Below are 18090 nucleotides of genomic sequence, written 5' to 3' on the forward strand. Positions count from 1 at the left end.
CCTAGGCCCAGCCCTGATAGATTAAGTCTATAACTTTGGGTAAGTCACTTAACCTCTGTTGGTCTCAGTCCTTTTATTGGTAATTGAAGGGATCAAGCCAGAGAAAGTTCTATTCCAGCTGCTTGATTCTAAGGGTCTTTGGGCTACTGGCCAAATTTGTCTTGATTTTCATCCAGAGAAGAATGCTAGTGTCAAGCTGATTGTGGAATAGAGTAATCAGAGATGAAACAGTGCCTCAAATGTTGTAAGTAACTGTGGAGGACATCTAGTATTATTGTTGCCCTTATTCTGATAAGAACAACAGGATTTTCCTTTGGTAAATCACCAGCCCCCAATCTTGGCACATGTTCTTCAAGAGGGTCTGAAGCCATTCGGTGTCAAAGGGATGATGGACCTGGTAAATGACAGAATCATAACCTTCAGCTACAGTAATTGTTTTGAGAGCACATGGGACCTAAGCGAGGCCACAGTTGCAGAAAGTATCAAGGAAAAAGAACACTCTTGAGGGTATTACTAAACTGGCCAGATAGCACCCCTGGGCTGCTAAGTCATTTTGCAGATGCATGGCCTGCCATGTGGAAAGCACAACCAAAGAAGAGGAGACATGTTTGAAATGCTGAATCCAGTCAGTCAAAGTCAAACCTGAGCCTATAAGTGGCTTCTACCTGCCTGCCCCCCAGCGCCCATTCAGAGTACGGCTGACTTTCAGTCTTTTGCAGTCAAAATTGTCCTGATTAATCCAGCATTCAATGTATCTTTTCAATACATCACTTGCTTGAAAGCTTCGAAGGCAAATCTAAGACTCAAGGATCTTCTCCAAGTGGGGAAAGAGAGATTGTTTAAATAGAGTGCTGAATTATGTGGGCAGATGAGAAGTGCAGAAAACAATTTCTCATGGATTGTAGCGATGACTATGAACCAATAAGGTACTACATTCCATGCCCTCCCCTCAAAGGAAAAAGTAATCTATATGGGAATTTTTTTTAACATTCTTGAAGGTATATTAAAGTCATAAAGGCTGTGAAGGCATGTTTTGGTCCAATGGAATGGCTCCGTTGCAACTTTGTGTATCTGGATTTGTTTTCCCTGTGTATATTCCTAGCTATGAATAGAACAACCAATATACACAGCTTATTACCCACCACTTCACTGCTTCTAGTGCTGCAAAAAAGTCACCTATCTCTTTCCTCATTTCTCTTGCCTCTATGACATGACACTTGGCTCTTTTATCCAATATTTAGACATAAAACATCTCTCAATAGTATGCAGACTAACATATCTGTTTGTTTTTCCAAGTAATTGAGGGTCAGTGCTTTTCTGGTTAGTTTCTTTTGAAGACCAATTTTTAAAAAAATATATGCTGGCATCTTTTAATATCTGTATTTCAGATAATGCAGTAGAACAAGCACCTGATTACTATATGCAAATGAGAATAGGGTTTTCTTTTTAACCATAAACGAATTTATAAAAATTAAGCCCACCAATCCAAGCAAAATAATGATGATGATGATAATGATAGCAAGTTTTTGTTGCAACAGACACGAATGATAACTTTCTAACTTTTTAGGACTGTTGCATAGATATCAGTTGAAAGATGTGGGTGATTGCAGGCAGATAAGCTGTAACTCCACTGTATTCTTTCCCACTGATCTGAACACAATAGATAGAGTTATCACATCTAGTTAGAGATCTGTTACTCTAGGTAGCTAGCTCTGAATCTTTTCACCTGAGTATAAATGCTGTCAGAGGGCAATATCATGGTAAGTGACAGACTAAAGATATATAATATGCTTTGCAGCATTTCATTCATAAAAGAAAAAACAAGAACATTACTTTTTAAATTGGGGAGAGAGGAGAAGTTGGAGGAGAAGAGGGATGAAATCTAAATGGCAATGTAGTAATCAAAAACTTAAGATGCACATGAAATTACATATACTCTATTTTTTGACAAAATTAGTACATATTCATTGTCTAATGTTTAGAAGATGAAATCAAGTCAGAAGAAGAAAAAAAATTATTAATTTGTAATTTTCCCAGACATAAAGTCTAAATATACCCTAATCCACGACCAGTGTTTTCAAGCGTTACCATGATCCCCAGTAAGAAATACCCTTTACCTTGTAATGTCATGCATACACACTTGTTCATATATGTACAATTAAAACAAAATTTCACAAAGTAGTATTTACTTATCCTTACTGTAAGTGATATACTGTGTCATCCTCTGCCTTTCTCTTCTTTTCTCTTCTCTGATTTCATTTAGAAAAGAAAATTACCTATTTATTATGCTGCACAATTTAAAATCACTGGGAAAATTCCTGTGGAATGATAGTAGGTCATTTCTTTGGAAACTCTTGTATATAATTATGTTTATGTAGGTATTTCTACTTTCTCATAAGGCAGCATTATTAAAATGGAAGTATTGCCATTTACATCATGTATTATATAACCATTGGTTTAGTCTAGATTGTGCAGAAGTTATAAACAACCGAAATCTCTGTGATTTAACATAACATGGACTTATTCTTGCTTATGCTACATATCCGTCATGGCTCCCCAGTTGGACTCTGATCTTAAGAAATCCAGGTGGGTGGAATGACTACTCTGTTCATATCAGTTAGTATACACTAAATTATGCTACAGTAATAATCACCCTCAAAATCTCAGTAATTTACAGCAAACCAGTTTATTTCTTGTTCACATTAATGTCTTATTTTAGCCAACTATAATCTGCTTCATCTTGTCTTCATTCCAGGGCCCAATCTAAAGGAGCACCTTGAATCTGCGCATGATAATATCCTGGAAGAAAAAGAAAGAACAGCTGAACGAAGTAGGTCATCTTAAAGCTATTTCTCAGAAGGGGCACACATCACTTCCACTCACATTTCACTGATACAAGGCTATTGTTCAGCTCAAGCTTGATGTCATTAGGGAGGACTTCTAATCCTCTAATAAGAAGGGGACTTTAAGGAGGGACTGTGTAAGAGACAGACAATTATTTTCACAATAATACGATTTACCATGGTTTTATGTGTTGCTGGTTGCCGTGACAGAGAAAAGAGAGCTATCACAATGACACATACTTATCCTGTAAGTGGCACTTTATTTCAATCTTCTACTTATCGGCTAAAATAAGTCCAATGCTCCAATCCAAGAATAAGAAGACCAGAAAGTACACTATCCTGGTCTGGAAGTGGCAGAGAATGTGAAACCTTTGGCAACCGGCACTAATTAAATAGATAAAATGTTCTTCATCTTGGCGAGCTGCCTCCTGGTTGTCCATTTGGAAAGTGTAAGCTTCAAATGATAGAGCTGAAACTCATGTATACAAACAAAGAGTTTTCAAAACAGAAGTTAGAATGCAATCTGTTCTGTTGGAATTGAATATCTTCTATGTGACAGAACCATGTCTCCTTTAGCACTAGAAAATCTAAATCAGAGACTCATAGAATCTTGAGTGCAGAATAGAAATGCACGGTTCCTTGTTCAAAATACAAAGCGTTTTTCTTTCTTCCTAGGTCTCTTCCTTGGCCTGTCATTGTGTTTTTTACATGCTCTAGTATCACCCTTCCTGGAGCACAGGGATATTTGCATAGCAGACATAGACTGTCACACACATCTTGTCTTATAATTTGCTGTTCAGGACATGAATATCTGACCTCAACCCTTTCTAACACCCCACAAAGGCAAAGACTCGCAGCAGTTGCTAGAGTGATGTGTGGAAGTGTATTATTCAAAGCCTATTCCAGGAAGGTGGAAGGGACTGGAATGCCAAACTGTGTGTAGTCAAGGCTCCAAGCCCATCATGTTCCATTGTCTCATTGGATTTCACTTACAAAACACAAATTCAACAGAAAATTATTATTAGGAATTTCAAGATGGTGACCACAAAGTATTAAACTCCAAGTGCAGAGATTCTTTCTAGTTCTAGGCCATGTGTGGCTGCACTGGTTGCATGCCCATGACTCTGGTCCTGGGTGGAAGAGTCAGAAAAGGCCAAGTATATTTAATATCCAAGTCCACCCAGGAATCCTCCTACACTTGTTCTGCAGTTGTATAAAATGATGTCTCATGTTTCCAAAATTAAGGATAAACTATGATAGTAAAGGTGGAAATGTCATGCTTCAGGCACCGTCAAGTTGAATATTGGTTCCGGGGTAGGGCCCCATGGGGACCTTTGGCTTTGATGAGTGATCTGAGCTGGAGTTCCAGTGACAGTGAATATGTTGCCTTGGCCAAATCCCGCTCTGAGCATGAGCATCTTCATCTATAATGTGTAGGCTAACGATAACTGCCTTAGTCTGCTCAGGCTGCTATAACAAAATATCCCAGACTGTGTGGCTTAAACAATGGAAATTTTTGTTTCTTACAGTTCGGAAGTCCGAGATCAAATGCTGGCAAGGTAGGTTTTATTATGAGGCCTCTCGTCTTGGCTTGTTGGTGGCTCTTATCTTACTGTATCTTCAAATGGTGGGGGGAGGGCAGAGGGAGAGAAGGAGGGGGAGAGAGAAACTCTTTGGTGTCTCTTCTTATAAAAGCACTAATTCCATCAGACCAGGGTCCCACCATCATAACATCATCTAATCCTAATTGATTTCCCAAAGCCCCATTTCCAAATACTATCATGTTGGGGTTGAGGGCTTGAACACATGAATTTTGGGTGGACACAAACATTGAGTCCATAAAAATAACTATTGGTTATTATCATCTTGGTAATCATTCCGGATATCATATTTAAAGTATCTGGAATTCAGTCAGGCTGGCACATTATGAATAAGAAATGGTGCCTAATTTCTGTGGTACTCAGAATCAATATGCAATAACCAATTGAGATGTAGCAAGTTTTATTTTATAAACAAAGTAGGTGGCTAGAGAGGATTTGTTATTTTCTTTATCAAATTTTTTAATTTTTCTAAATGACATAGTTACATTTTTTTAAATTTAATATTGACATAATCAACATGATATTGATAAATATATCTGTATTATAAAGCATAACATTAAGATGGACACCTTTGAACCCTCCGAAAATTTAAGAATTAGCATATCTTACATATTTCATGTTCTCACTTTTATGTGGAAGCTTAAAAAGTAGATCTCATAGAAGTATAATAGAAGAATAGTGGTTACTAGAGGTGGGGAATGGTAGGGGGAGAGAGGATAGCCAAAGGTAAGTTAACAAATACAAAAGTACCACTAAATAGGAGGAATAGGTTATATTGTTCTACAGTTTATTAATAACAACTTATTGTATATTTTCAAATAGTGAGAAGAGTAGGTTTTGAATGTCCCATACACAAAGAAATGATATGTGTTTGAGGTGCTGAATATTCTAATTCTCCTGATTTGATTATTACATATTGTATACATGTATTGAAATATCACACTGTATCCCATAAATATGTATGATTATTATGGTCAATTAAAAATAATACAAGCAAAAAAGAACTAGCATATCTTCACTACAGTTAAATATATTCCCCTCTATCTCATGTCTGCCTTCCTCCTACAAGTAAACACTACTTTGAAATTTGTGTATCATTCCCTTACCTTTTACTCTTGGAACTGTCACACATTTATATAGTTCAAAGCAATATGTGTATTAGTTATCTACTGCTGCATAACAATTTAGTCTAAAACTCAGCATAGCATCTTGAAACAGCAAACCTTTATTATCTTCACTTTTGTGGGTCAGAAATAAGAACAAGGAAATCGATTTTTTGGAGCTGCTATAACAAAGTACTGCAAACTGGGTGGATTAAAACAATATAAATTTGTTCTCTCACAGTCTTGGAAAAATACATGCGGTATTTTTCTTTCTTTGCCTGGCTTATTTCACTTAACACAATGATCTCCAGTTCCATTCATATTTTTGCAAATGACATAATTTCATTCTTTTTTATGGCTGAATAGTATTCCATTATGTATATATACCACATTTGTCTTATACATTTGTCTGTTGTTGAGGACTTAGGTTGATGCCATACTTTTTCTATTGTGAATAGTGCTGCAATAAACATCTAAGTACAGGCATCTCTTTGATATACTGTGTTCTTTTCCTTTGGGTAGATATCTAGCAGTGAGATTGTTGGATCACATGGTAGTTCTACTGTTAGCTTTTCGAGAAATGTCCATGCTGTTTTCCATAGCAATTGCACTAACTTACACTTCCACCAACAGCTTATGAGAGTTCCATTTTTTCTTCATCCTTGCCAACATCTTCTTATTTTTTGTCTCTTTAATAATGGCCATTCTATCAGGGTGAGATGAAATCTCATTGTGGTTTTGATTTGTATTTCCTTCATTGTATTAGTCAGTTTTCACATTGCTATAAAGAACTACCTGAGACTAGGTAATTTATAAAGAAAAGAGGTTAATTAACTCAGTTCCACAGGCCATATAGGAAGTATAGTAGCTTCTGCTTCGGGCAGGCATTAGGAAGCTTTTACTCATGGTGGAAGGCAAAGCAGGAGCAGACATCTTACATGGCAGGAGCAGGAGCAATAAAGAGAGAGAGGAGGTGCCACACACTTTTAAACAACCACATCTGATGAGAACTATATCATAGGAACAGCACTATGGGATGGTGCTCAGCCATTCATGAGAAACTGTTCCCATGGTCCAATCACCTCACCTCTCATCAGGCCCCACCTCCAACACTGGGGATTACAATTCAACATGAAATTTGGACAGACACAGATCCAAACCATATCACTTGTGATCAGTGGTGTTGAGCTTTTTTTTTTTTTTCTTTAACATATCTATTGGCCATTTGTATGTCTTCTTTTGAGAATTCTCTGGTTATGTGGAAATTTATCTTTGCTTATTTATTAATGGGATTTTTTTTCTGTTGAGATATTTGAGTTCCTTGTATATTCTGGATATAATCTCCTGTCAGAGCAGCTACTTAAAAATATTTTCTCGTATTTGACAGATGGACTCTTCACTCTGTTGATTGTCACTTTTGCTGTGCAGAAGCTGTTTTAGTTTAATATAGTCCAATTTGTCTATGCTTTTTGCTCTTGTTGATTTTGCTCTTGAAGTCTTACCTGTACAATAATTGCCTAATGTCCTGAAGAGTTTTCTCTATATTTTTTCTAGTGTTTTTATAGTTTCAGGTCTTACATTTAAGTCTTTAATCCATCTTGAGTTGATTTTCGTATATGGGGAGAGATAGGGGTCCAGTTTCATTCTTCCTCATGAGGTTATCCAGTTTTTCCCTAATGTATGTTCTTGATTGTTTTGTTGAAGATCAGTTGACTGTAAATATATGGATTTATTTCTGGGTTTTCTATTCTGTTCCATTGGACTATGTGTCTGCTTCTTTTTGTTTGTTTATTTGTGGACTATGAATAATCTTTTCAAACTGCTTCCTAAGGCTATTTCTAAAACTGTTTTCTGCCTCATACATCAAGGAAATAGTGAGGTGTACAGGACTGTCCACATAAGATATTCATGTGTCTGCTTTTACACAAACACCGCGCTGTTTTGGTTACTAGAGCCTTGTAATACATTTTGAAGTGAGATAGTGTGATGCCTTCAGCTTTGTTCTGTTTGCTCAGGATTGCTTTGGCTATTCAGACTCTCTTTGATTCCATACAGATATTAGGGTTTTTCTTTTCTATTTCTGAAAAAATTGACTTTATTTCTTTTCTGATAGAAATTGCATTGAATCTGTGGATTTCTTTGGGCACTATGGTCATTTTAACAATATTAATTCTTGCAATCTATGAGCATGGAATGTCTTTCAATTTGTTTGTGTTCTCTTCAATTTCTTTCATTAGTGTTTTACAGTTTTCCTTACAGATGTCTCTCATGTCCTTGGTTAAATTTACTTCTAGGTTAAGTTTATTTTTTGTAGCTATTATAAATGGGATTGCTGTCTTGATTTCTTTTTTGGCTATTTTATTATTGGTGAATAGAAACACCACTAATTTTTATATGTTAAATTTGTTTATCATTTCTAAGAGTTTTTTGGTGGAGTCTTTTGGTGTTTCCAGATATATGATCATGTCATTTTCAAAGAGAAACAATTTGACTTTCTCCTTTCTAATTTGGATACATTTTATTTCTTTTTCTTACCTGATTGCTCTGGCTATGACTTCCATTACTATGTTGAATAGAATTGGTGAAAGTGTACATTCTTGTGTTGTTCCAGTTCTTAGAGGAAAGGCTTTAAAGTTTTCCTCATTCAGTATGATGTTAGCTGTGAGTTTGTCATATATTACCTTTGTTATGTTATGGTATGGTCCTTCTATGCCTAGTTTATTGAGAGTTTTCTTCATAAAGGGTGTTGAATTTTGTCAAATGTTTTTCTGCATCTATTGAGATGATCATGTGGTTTTTGTCTTTCATTCTGTTTATGTGATGTATCACACTTATTTATTTGTATATGTTGAACCATGCTTGTATCAACAATGAAATCTCAGTTGATCATGTGTTATCTTTTTGATGTGCTTTTGAATATGGTTTGCTAGTATTTTGTTGCGGATTTTTGCATCTATGTTTATCAAGGGTATTGGCCTGTAGTTTTTGTTGTTATGTCCTTTTCTGGTTTTGGTATCATAATAATGGTGGTCTCATAGAATGAGTTAGGAAGAACTTTAATTTTTTTGAATAGTTTGAGGCAGATTGATATTAGTTCTTTTTTTTCTTTTTTAAACATTTGGTAGAATTCTGTAGTGAATCCAATATCCTGGGCTTTTCTTTGTTGTGAGAATTTTTATTATGGGTTCAATCTCATTATTCACTATTGTTCTGTTCTGATCTTCTATTTATGTCTGATTTAATCTTGGTAGATTGCATATTTTCAGGATCTTATGTATTCCCTCTTGATTTTCCAGGCTTTATTTTTTAGCATAGAGTTGTTCCTAATGGAGTCTGAAAATCTTTTCTATTTCTGTAGTATTAGTTTTAATGTCTACTTTTTCATCTCAAAATTTATTTATCTGAGTCTTCTCTTTTATTTACTTAATTAGTCTAGTTGTGATCTATCAATTTTTTATGTTTTTGGAGAATTTTTAATTTTGTTCATCCTTTTAAATTTTTTAGTCTCTATTTTGTTTAATTCTGCTCTGGTCTTTTATTTTCTGCTGCTAATTTGGGTTCTTGCTTTTCTTGTTGCTTGAGGTGCATCATTCAATTATTTATTTGCAGTCTTTCTGTTTTTTCAGATGTAGGTACTTATTGCCAAAAACTTTTTTCTTAGCACTGCTTTTGCTGAGATACACACGTTTTGGTATGTTGGTTTTTAAATTTTAATTTATTCCAAGAAATTTTTTGATTTCCACTTTAATTTCTTCATTCAGTAGCATGTTAATTTCCATGCATTTGCATAGTTCCAAATTTCATTTTTTTAAATTGATTTCTAGTTTTATTTTATTATGGTTTGAGAAGACATTTGACATGGTTTCAATTTTTTAAAATTTGCTGAGACTTATTTTGTAGCTTACCATATGCTCAGTCCTGGAGAATGTTTTATGTGCTTATGAGAAGAATATGTGTTCTGCAGGTGTTGGATAAATGTTCTGTAAATGTCTGTTAGGTCCATAGGTATAAATTTCACTTTTAGTCTAATTTTTTGTTAATTTTTTGTCTAGGTGATCTATTTAATGCTCAGAGCGGGGTGTTGCAGACCCTTACATTATTGTATTGTAGTATATCTTTTTAGATCTAGTAATATTTCCTTTATAAATACGCATGTTCAAGTGTTGACTGCCTATGTATTTAGAACTGTTATGTTTTCTTGATAGATTGGTATTTTTATCATTATATTCATTATATTGTGAACTTCTTTGTCTTTTTTGGTTTTTACTGTTTTTGACTTAAAGTCTGTTTTATGTGATATAAGTATAGCTACTGCTGCTTGCTTTTGGCTTCCATTTGTGTGGAGTATCTTTTTCTATCCCTTTATTTTGAGTCTATATGTGTTTTTACAGGCAAAGTGAGTTTCTTGTAGGCAGCATACCATTGGATCATTAAAAAAATTTATCCAACCAGTTTAAAACTTTTTAGTGAAGAATATAATTCCTATATGTTTAGGGTTAATATTGATGCTTACATTTTGTTCCTGTCATATGGTTTAATTATTTTCTGGTTGTTTTTTATACTCCTTTTTCCTGTCTTTTTCTCTTACTGTTTGTCCTTGTGGTTGGTTGATTTTCTGTGGTGGTACCATTTGAGTCTATTCTGTTTCTAATTTGTGTGTTTGCTTTGTTTGTGAGTTTTATATTGTTGTGTGTTTTTGTGATGGTAACTGGCATCCTTTCACGTTCAGGTTTAGGACTCCCTTGAGCATTTCTTGTAAGGTAGGTCTAGCGGTGGTGAATTATCTCAGCATTTGCCTTTCTGGGAAAGAATTTATTTCTCCTTCATTTATTACAGATAATTTTCTTGAATATAGTATCTTTGGGTGGCAGTTTTCTTCTTTTGGCACTTTGATTATATCTTCCCATTCTCTCCAGGCCTATAAGTTTTCTGCTAAGAAGTACACTGTTAATCTGATGGGTGCTCTTTATAGGTGAGTAGATGCTTTTCTCTTGCAGTTTTTAGAATTTTCTCATTGTCAATGACTTTATGCAGTTTGACTATAATGTGACATGGAGAAGGCCTTTTTGCATTGTACTGTTTAGGAATACTGGGTCTTCTGTATCTGGATGTCTCAATCTCTTGCTAGACTTGGTACTTTTTAATCTATTATTTCACTGAACAGGTTTTGAAAACCTTCCATTTTCTCCTCACTTTTGGAGACGATGATAACACATATATTTGGTTGCTTTATGGTATTCCATATAGCATGAAGAATTTGTTCAGTTTTTAAATTCTTTTTTCTTTATTTTTGTCTGGGTGGGTTATTTGAAAAGATCTGTTTTCAAGTTCTGAGATTGTTTCTTTTGTTTGACCTAGTCTATTGTTGAAGCTTTTGTGTGTATTTTGTATGTCATTCAAGGAATGCCTCATTTCTAGAATTGTGTGTAGTTCCTTTGAAATCTGTGTCTTTGGTAAATTTCTCATTCATATCCTAAGTGTTCTGCAATTGTTTTCTTTGTATATTTGTTTTAATTCTCTTGTTTCTCCCTGAGCTTCTTTAGTTTCACAATTTTGAATTTCTTTTTTAGGATTTCATGAATTTTCTTAATTGGAATCTGTTTCTGGGGAATTATGGTATTCCTTTGGAGGTGTTATATTTCCTGATTTTCATGCTTCCTGTGTCCTTCTGTTGATGTCTACACCTCTGGTGTAATAGTTGCTTCTTTCAGTTTTTTTAATTTGATTTTATCGGGGAGAATTTTCTCTTGAGGATGCCTCAATAGCGTTGGTAAGGTATGGCACTTTGACTAACTTGGGGTGCAACTGGTAGTGTAATTTCTTATAATTCCTTTTTCTGTAAACAACATCAGTGGTATCTGTGATTTCCTCAATGGTTTAGGATGTAATTATTAGTGGAGGTCATGGTGAAGTTTTCCTTGGGACAGGGATGCCAGGCTTGCCCATCTTTATTGGGCTGAGAAGCAGTGGCAGCAATAGGCAGAGTTTGCCTGATCTTGGGCTCCAGGGTGGCATATGCTGGTGCTGGTGTTAGTGGGACCAGGTGGGCTAATTCTTGGGTCTTCAGATGGTGTGCTTGGATACTGGTATCGGCAACTGTGGGCTGGGCATGTAAGTGGATTCCCTGGTCCTTGGGAAGGAAGTCAGCATGGTGTGGGTAATGGCAGTAACAGTTGTGGAATGACCCTCTGGGTCCTAAGTGGCCTGCACTGGTGTTGGTGGTGGCTGTGGTGTGGGATTGCCATCCATGGTCCTAGAACACAGCTTTGACTCTCTTGCTCTCTGCAGCAGAGTTCAGGTGGGTAGAGGAGCCCACTCGTGGTTTGGATTGCTGCAGTCTACAGTGGAAATGTGGACTGCTGACATTCTCTCAATTATGCTTCCCCTAAAATGCCTAGCCCCTCTGAGCTCCTGGCTGATGTTGGAGGAGCTGGCTGCTTGCTTTTTCTCCTCCTGTGCTTTAGGTGTTTCCCATGACTTCTCTGTTGAACTATAGTGTTTTCTCCTAGATGTTCTATCTGAGGTATGGTTGTCTATTCATAATTTTGATTCTTTCTGGTAAGGGTGGGTGTCCAGTGTCTCTAGTCAGCCATATTTTACACTGAAAGTCTTACACAGAAAATCTTTGCTCCTAATAACATTCTTAACATTAGCATAATTACTTATAAACTTTATGCAACTACGCATAAAATCATATTAAAACTAGTAAAGTTTCAAGTTTATTTAAAGCTCTATTTGTTTATGAAAATTATCCTATCAAAAATTTTTAGTCAAATTACTATGCTCCCAAATGATATGAAACATTTTTTTGCCTCATTTGGCTATGATGTCAACTTGATATGTGGTTAAGTTAATTTATTTCCATTTGTTTTTCATTCTTAGGGTTTGCTTTTTTTCTTGTATATTAATTTTGGAATATGCTAACATTTTTAGGCTTCTAAAATAAAAGCATACAACAAGGTATCTTAAGAAAAGTCTTCTTTCCTCATGACTTCTCTTATTTTTCCATGTCCTTACATGTAGTCATTTTAGTTTTGGTTTTCCTTAGTAGGATTTCCTTTTGCAAATATAAGCACCTATGCACATCCACATTTGTGTCTCTTTACATTCTTTTCAAAACATTAATATATTATTCTTATTCATCTGGTTTTTTGCTTTTTTCACTTAAAAATACTGAAGATCATGTCATGTCAATAAAAATTGTCCTCCCTACTTTTCATAGTGGTATAGAATGTTATTGTGTGAATGTACTATAGTTTATTCATCCAGTTCTCTATTGCTAGACATTTAGATTCTTTCCAATATTTTGTTACTGCAAATAATGCCATAATCGACTATTGTGTGTAAAAGGTTTTTCTTTTTCTTTGTAGCCAATGGCAATTTGGATTATTGCTTGGAAATAAGATTGCTGGATCAAAGTGCACAATGAAATATTTTTAGCTATGCAAGCTAAATGTTTTCAAGTTTTCCATCATAACAGTTGTATTACTTTATATTTTTATCCGAAATATATGACATTGGCTGTATCCATGACCAACACAGATGTTGTTAAACTTGAATTTTTTTAATCTGATGGTGACAAATAGGAATTTGTACACAATTTAATTTGTATTTTCCTGTTAATAGTTGTATTAGTCAGGGTTCTCTTAGATAATTAATAGGATATATATAAAGGGGAGTTTATTAAGTATTAACTTACACGATCACAAGGTCCCATAATAGGCTGTCTGTAAGATGGTGAGCAAGCAGAGTCAGTCCGAGTCCCAAAACTGAAGAACTTGGAGTCCAATGTTCAAGGGCAGGAAGCATCCAGCATGGGAGAAAGATGTAGGCTGGGAGGCTAGGCCCATCTCTCTTCTTCATGTTTTTCTGCTTGCTTTATATTCGCTGTAAGCTGATTAGATTGTGTCCACCAGATTAAGGGTGGATCTGCCTTCCCCAGACCACTGACTCAAATGTTAATCTCTTTTGGCAACACCTACACAGACACCCAGGATTAATACTTTGTATCCCTCAATCCAATCAAGTTGACTCTCAGTGTTAACAATCACAATAGTTGATTGCCTTCTCAGGTGATTCAGAATCATTTTCATTTTTTCTTCCTTGAATTTCCTTGCCATATATTTTCCCTATGTTTATATCAATTTATTTATTTCTTCTTCATTTTTAAGAATTAAAAAAATGGGTAATTAACTTTATCACACAAGGTTCAGATAACATTTTTCCTCAATTATTTTGTTTTTGCTTTGTCTATGGTGTTTTTCCTCCATAGGCAATAAAAATAACTTGTAAATTTTTTTAATCAATCTTTTTTTGTTTGTTTTTTTGATGTTGGACATAGTTTAAAATATTTTCTCCAACTTCCAGTTATGAAAGAAATTGCTTATGTTTTTCTTCAAAAATTTGTTTGTTTTTTAAAACCCTTTCAGTTCTCTAATTCATTTGGAATTTATTATAGTATTTGGAGTGAAATATGGATCTAAATTTACCTTTTTTGCCTCTAAATATTGTCTGGTTGACTCATTTTCTTAATGTCTTTACTTTCCACTCCCTAATAGGTCAGACTACACACACACACACAATACGTGTGTGCATATATACATATATTATATCTTATAGTATATATACACATAATATTTCTATTAGTAATGTTGAAATTTCATTTTGCATTTTGTAAATAACCAATTACATTTGAGTAAAACCAGCATATAAAAAATTGCAAAAACCATTTGATTGTGGAAGTGTTCTAAATGCTCCAAATCATTGCCATCCATTTGTATTGTTACCTTAAACTTTTCACTATTCTTGTGAAGTATAGTAGTATTGCTTTGTAATTTTAACATGGTTCATTAATGCCAAATGAGGCTGAACAACTTTTCTTGTATTTATATTTATTTGGAGATCCTCTTCTGGGAAATGTTATTGCATCTTTTGGGAAAGTCTTTGTCTTACTGATTTGTAGGCTTTTCCTCTTTTTAAAAAATACTTTGGATATTTGCTGGTTGCATGGACTGCAAACATGTTTTTGAATGTGCTCTGTTGTTCATATTTTTACACAGTGTTGTCTTTTGCTAAACATTTGATAAAGTTTCTAAGTTTCATGAAATTAAATTTATCATTCTGGTTCCTTATGGATAGTGCTTTTTGTGTTCTTGCAAGAAATGTTTGTTTGCCCCAAATTAGTGCAAATATTAAATCTTCAGATGAATAAGAATAGAGAGACTTCCCTACCAATTACTTATATAAAGTAATTTTGAAGAATATAACTTCAGGAAGAAGAAAAAAAGCCCAACAAAATGGCAGTCAGAAATACAAGAATTAATGATCAGTGAATAAAATTGTTAATTGGAATGAAACCTTAACAGACATTGCTGTATAAAATATGAATAATCTCTAGTTTGTACGGTAAGAAAAGAACACTAAAATAATGAAAAACAATATCATGTAAATATGCAGGGAGTTATTAGTGTTAAAATATATTGTGTGGCATGGGGACTAAAATAGTATTTAACTTTAGACTTTGTTAAATTAATTATGGTTTAAAAAAAGAAAAGCTGGGTAATAAATAACTTCTGAAGTTCTAAAATAAAACAATGCACGTGCTCTGACCACAGTGGCAGAGTTAGAAATCAAGCCATATACTTTTAAAAAACCCATTGGGCAAAGAGGAAATCACAGTGAAATATCTCAAACCAAATGAAATGAAAATACAACATAAAACCATGAGTGATAGAGCTTAGACAATAACTTATAGATCTAAATGCAGATATAAGATATAAGAAAAGAAAAGACACAATTAACTGTCTATCTCAAAAAGTCAGGGAAAGAACAGAAAAATAACTTCCCCCCTCCCAAAAAACAAAAGAAATAAAATAATAATGTTAAAAGTACAAATTGATGAAATAAAAGGCAAATATACAATAGACAGTACAAAAATAAAAATATTCAGGTTTTTGAAAAGATTAATGAAATTGCTAAAACCCGAGTAAGACTTAAAAACATGGTAGGCACAAATAACCAATTTTAGTGCTTTTGAAAAGGGAAATCACTCTGGATTCTGTAAGCATTAAAAATATACGCAGATGATGTTTTAATAAGCACATTGTAGGACAGCAGGTAACGTTACATAAGTCATTTTCCATTGAAAGCTGTTTTGGAATATAATCTATTTAAGAAAATGTTTCAACAAGAGAAAGTTAAAAAAATAAGAAATATTTGTTTTGGAAAATATTCTCTCTTTAATAAGGAAAAACAGCTTTACTTAGCTACCAATAAAGGAAAATAAGTTATTCTACATTGTTGAATTTTCAGAGATGGAAAATGGCTGCTTGAAGTGCCAAAATTAATATTTTCTACTTTTATTTGAAATATTTTAGAAATGTGTTATTCTATTTCATGTCTTTGCTTTCCAAAAAGTATTTAAAAATTCTCATCTACAGCAATGTTTAAATGATTTTATAAGAATTCAACTACCCCCGACCTGTGTAGATTCTGTTATTACCATTTTATGATATGATCTTTAACATGTATTGATTCATCTATTCCTCCATCAGTTTGACAATTAAGGCTTCTTAATTTTAGTTTCTTTCATAATAAATTACAGACATCAGTATACTTCCCATCAAATATGTCAGCATATTTATTCTCTCCTATTTATTTTTCTTTTGAGGTAAAATTTATATGCAACAAAATCTACAAGTCTCAAGTGTACATTTGCTGATTTTTTACTAATGTATGTACTCATGCAACTCAAATCCCTATAAACTTATAGAATATTATAATTACCCTGAACATTCCCTTATTCCCTTTCCTGCTCATTCTCCACCCTCAACCCACCCAATGGCAAAATTTTTAGTTTTTTGCCAACACATATTACTTATATTTATTATTATTTATATTATGTTACATTATCAAATATATTTAGCTACATTTTCAAGGTTGCTTTGGTAATTTTAGGTCTTTTAATTTTTTATTGTACAATCAATTTGTTAGTTTCTATAAAAAAGCTCACTGGGATTTCATTAAAGGAGATAAATACTTAAAACAAACACATGAAAAAATTCTCTAAATTTTAATCATCAGAGAAAAATAAATTAAAACCACAATGAGATACCCTTATATAATTCAGGAAAATGGCTAAAATTGAGAAATCTGACAACTCCAAAAGTTGGTGAACTTTGATTCAGGTAGAATTCATAGACTATTGGTATAAAAGAGCAACTAATTTTGGAAAAAGTCTTTGAACAAAATTAAACACACATTTAACTTGTGATCAGAAAGTTCATCACAAAAGCAATGAAAGGAAAATATGTCTTCACAAAAATATGTGTTTAATAATGTTCATATCAACTTTATTTATAATAGCCAAAAATCTAGAAATAGCTAAATCCAGAAAACATTTGGAAAAGTTATCCATCAGTAAGATAAAAGATAAACACATTGTGGGTATATTCAATGGAATACTTCTCAGCAATAAAAGAGAACAAATTACTGATATACATATGGGCATGAATCAACCTCCAAAACTTTATGCTGAATCATGGACAAGCCTTATATGAAAGCACACCAACTGTATGGTTTTCTTTTTATGCAAAACTTTATATAGTAACACTTAAAAACTGTTCTAATGTTTATGACTTTTATTTAATTTTATTGCCATATTGCAAGAACTGGAACCTTTAGTACAATGTCAGATATAACTTATGAGGATAGGCATTTTTTGCCTTACTACCAAACTTAGAATAAAAGCATTCAATCTTTTGCCATAAAGTATGATGTTACCTGAGAGTTATGTTTTGTTTCTTAAATCAATTTGAAGAAAGCTTCCTCCATGGCTTGCTTAGTGAGAGTCTTTACCATGAATGTATGTTGAATTTTGTCAAATGCGTTTTCTGCATTATTGAGATAATCGTGTATTTTTTTGTCTAGTCCATTAATGTGGTAAATTTAAGTTGATGAATGTTAAACTGGCATCGTATTTCTTGAATAAACTCTACTTGATCATGATGCATTATCCTTTTATACATTGCTGGATTCGGTTTGCTATGATTTTGCTAAGTAGCAACTATTTTTGAGGAATATTGGTTTAGAACTTTTAAATAATGGCTTTATTGTCTTCTCTATGTTTTGATAGTGTTTGTATAAAACTGGTGATACTTAGTTTTAAAATGTTTGCTAGAATTCAACATTGAATGTATCTGAGCTTGAAGCTTTCTTTTCGGTAAAAATTTTGATAAAAAAATAATTTTTTAAATAGATATATGGATACTCAGATCTTCTGTTTCATGTTGTAACCATTTTGGTGAGTTGTATTTTTTCAGATAATTTGCCATTTTCATTTAGGTTGTCAAGTATGTTAGTATAACAATTTTGTACTACTCTCTTATTTTTCTTTTAATTTCTATAGAATATGTACTGATAGTTCGTGTTTCATTCTTTATACTGGTAATGTGTCTTCTGTCTTTTTATCTTGTATATTTATCTTCTCAATCTTATCAAATAATCAAATTTCAGAATTTTTATTTTTTCTAGCTTCTTAAGTTG

At 33.5% G+C, this 18090-nt stretch overlaps 1 long non-coding RNA gene across 1 annotated transcript in view; it reads left to right on the forward strand.

The window, feature by feature from the left end:
- The window catches only part of LOC129010401 (uncharacterized), a 190286-nt gene extending 185895 nt beyond the window's left edge, over positions 1-4391 (forward strand). Inside the window, exons 7-8 of the long non-coding RNA XR_008492990.1 lie at positions 2756-2830; positions 4373-4391. This is a non-coding gene — a long non-coding RNA (uncharacterized LOC129010401). The remainder of the gene's footprint in view (positions 1-2755; positions 2831-4372) is intronic.
- The last annotated feature ends 13699 nt before the right edge of the window (positions 4392-18090 follow it).

Source organism: Pongo pygmaeus, chromosome 10 (assembly GCF_028885625.2).
Source record: "Pongo pygmaeus isolate AG05252 chromosome 10, NHGRI_mPonPyg2-v2.0_pri, whole genome shotgun sequence".
NCBI classification, from domain to species: domain Eukaryota; kingdom Metazoa; phylum Chordata; class Mammalia; order Primates; family Hominidae; genus Pongo; species Pongo pygmaeus.